The 3,327-nt window shown below is 40.1% G+C and overlaps 1 non-coding gene across 1 annotated transcript; it reads left to right on the top strand.

Moving 5' to 3' along the window:
- The first annotated feature begins 2,457 nt into the window (after nucleotides 1–2,457).
- LOC115933639 (small nucleolar RNA SNORA40) lies at nucleotides 2,458–2,585 on the top strand. Its single transcript, XR_004069505.2, has one exon. It is a non-coding gene; the product is annotated as a small nucleolar RNA SNORA40 (small nucleolar RNA).
- The last annotated feature ends 742 nt before the right edge of the window (nucleotides 2,586–3,327 follow it).

The following is a 3,327-nucleotide window of genomic DNA, read 5'->3' on the forward strand; positions in this document are numbered from 1 at the left end:
CAACAACTTAGTGGCTGCCTACTACCGAACAGCAAGAATATGCCAAGCACTGAGCTCCACACCCTGAAAAGGTAGTGAATAAGATATAAATTCATAGGCCAGGAAAGAAAGAAACACATAAAAAAAAATTGCAATACAAGACAGGATGTGCCGAGGCTAATGCAGGAACACACCAAGGAAACAGAGATTCATTTTGACTGGTAAAATAGATGAAGGATTCATGGATTGGGGACCTGGGAAATAGCCCTCAAATATATCCCCTTCCCTCCATTTCCACCACCAAGTGAGGTACAACAAGACAGTAAAGGATACACTGCAAACATGCAGAGATGTCCTAGGGAAGAGGGGAGGTACAAAGTCAGGGAGGGAGTTGCAGGCAGGCCTAAACAGATGACCTCACTGTCACAAAGGACCAGATACAGCAAGAGGAGTTCACACCATACCTCATTGCTGATGAGGAACCAATTGACATTTTAAATAGAAGATTGACATTTTAAATAGAAGATTCACAAAATCTGATTTTTTAGAAAAGTCACTCTTGGGGATGAGTATTTGGGAAGGATGGTGGGGCTGAGGAATTAGAAGCATAGGGGCCACTTAGGAATGAAGCCAGTTAGGAATGGACTTGCTAAGAGCCTGACATTCAGCAGCAGCTGGGAGACCGTTGCAGATTTATTATATTGAATCCAAAGCTGCCTCCAGGTAACTTTAATGAAGGTATTGTTCTGAAATTTTATTCAGCGAAAGAGAAACTAATGTTTTATTGAGTTACACTTCATACTTCTTGGACAGGTCCTTAATATAGAAGAAAAATGCAAACCATAAAGTGGATACTTATGTTAATCATCTGGAAAGTTCAGCTCTCCAAATGTTTTTAACAATATGGCTGTTCCATGTGGAAAAATGGACTTTAGCCTGAAGTACCCATGGCATGTCTTAAAACTCAGTGAAGCCAATCCTGGGTCATCATTTTGTGGAAATATCTAACTTCAGTCATGCTACTCAGTCTTTAATTTCGCACTGTACAAAACATGAAAGAGAAGGAGAGAGTGGGGGAATGGGAAAGGAGGAGGCGAAAAAAAAGAAGATAAAGAGGAAAAAAGAGGAAAGAAAGAAACTAAGGGATAGATACAGAGAGAGAGAAAGAGGGAGTGAGGAAGACAGAATGGACCGATGGACCAGGGAGCTAATATGAGAACAGAAGGCTTAGAAGAGCAAGGCAGAAGGTGAGGGTTTATGGGCTTGACATCAATGGCCATCTGAACACTTAAAAGTTTCCAATTGCTCAAATCGTCATCCAGCACCTGCTACAGACTTGCCTGAAGAAGAAAAGCTGATAAAGTGAGATTGTTTCCCTTGTTACTTGCCCTACTTCAGAGGATTTTATGTATGGCACAGTGTGGGGTCGGTGGCAATATGAACAGGTAAGATACCTTTACTCCACTACATAGAGTAAATTATTCTATTTTCCCCCCTTTCCATTCATACAGTAAGCACCCTACTGAGACATTTGTTACATTCCAGGGATAGTAGCAGTCTCTAGGAATAAAAATGAATGAATAAGGAAATGAAATAATGAATGAAGGAGCAAAAGAAAGAATAAAACTACCCATTTTGCATGCCTAGCATTTGTTTTGCTTTGGTTCCATATCATTAGAAAAGGAGTAAATCTCTGAAGAATCAGAATAGAACGAACTGACTGACCTTTGATTGTATGGCCTTATATAAGTAACCTAATGCCTCAGACTCTGCATTTTCTCATCTGTGAAATAGAGATAAGGAAACTTCCCTGCTCACCCCATAAGGTTATTGGGAAGACAAAAGGAGCCCATATGTAAGAAAATACTTTGTAATCACTAAAACACAGCATACGATACTACTATAATAAGGGAAACATCTCAAAGTTTAATTTGTGACCACTAAATGTAATTTAAGTTAGAGGCTTGAAGTTCAACTTCTATTCTTTGAAGCATCAGTTTATTAAATTAATAATGTAAACAAGATGAGGGAGGGGAAGCAGGCATTTAAGCCACTTTACTTCTAACCACAATCGGTGTGCTAATTATGGATCTAATTTGGCTATTCACCAAAGCAAGGTCTTTAAGGACAATGCTATTCATCTTGTCCTAGGTAATTTGCATATTTGAAAGAAATGAAAATAAATTTCTTTTAAAAATAGACCAATTCAGATTTCTTTTATTTTAAGTTATCTTATTCACCAAAGATCCCTCATCCTCCACCCCCACCGGGGTAGCCTCATGAGGTTTGATAGGTAGGACTTCAGAAACAAAGATGGATGACCAGCCGTTCATTGACTCTACAGTGAGAATTATCTGAGCACAGGAAGTTCAAGCAGGAAGTCTGGGGCATGAATCTTTGAGCAAGAATTCCCCTTGGGAGTAGAACAAGATGGCAAGGGTAAGAAAGCTGGCTCTCCTCTTAAGAAGACAGGGAGACTAGACTTGTGCATGTTTTTGCTTAACTTGTGGATAAAGTCTTACAGACAGGTGCAAAAAATAAATCCTCTTTTGCAACCCAGAACTCATTGTTCAGTATGAGTTTTGATACATATAAGAAAGGACATTTTCATATCTGAGACAGTTAACTAAGTGACGGGAGTTCTGATAACCATAAAGGTTGGTTCCAGGCCAGGCATAGTGGTTCATGCAAGCAATCCCCACACTTTGGGACACCAAGGTGGGAGGATTGCTTGAAGCTAGGAGTTCAAGACCAGCTTGGGCAAGAAAGCAACACCCCATCTCCATAAAAACTTAAAAATTAGGTGGGTGAATATTTTTCTTTATATATAACATTTAAAAAATAAAATTTTAAAAAAAGAAGACAGGGAGAGAAAAAAACAGCATCTGGGGACCCATCACTGTGTACTCCCAGCACGAGAATGGTGACTAACTTTCTCCCACCAAGCCCACTTTCTAAGTGCTGTAACCCTAATACCCAGCCCTGGGGCCTGGCTGAAATTGCAGCCAGCAAGGCAGAAATAGCACAACAATGGGGCTGCAGATCTACTTGCTATGCCCCTTCCTGGACTGCTGGGTGCACTGGCTAATTCCATGTGAGTGGCATTTTCTAGGCTGTGAACCACTTGCCCTACATTATCTCATTTGATTCTTATCACAAGCCTCTTCTTCCTTGATGCACACATTGAACTTTGGTTAGAGTTGAAAGGAGATGTCTCAATTATGTAAGGGGAAGGATTTCTAGAGACCCTGTGTTCTTTCATTTTCTCTTATTGGGAGAGACATTTTATGAGAAACAGAGTGGTAGCATGGAAAAGGTCAAGAACCAAAAGTTGACTTGGGTTCTAGT

Source organism: Gorilla gorilla, chromosome 12 (genome assembly GCF_029281585.2).
Source record: "Gorilla gorilla gorilla isolate KB3781 chromosome 12, NHGRI_mGorGor1-v2.1_pri, whole genome shotgun sequence".
NCBI classification, from domain to species: Eukaryota; Metazoa; Chordata; class Mammalia; order Primates; family Hominidae; genus Gorilla; species Gorilla gorilla.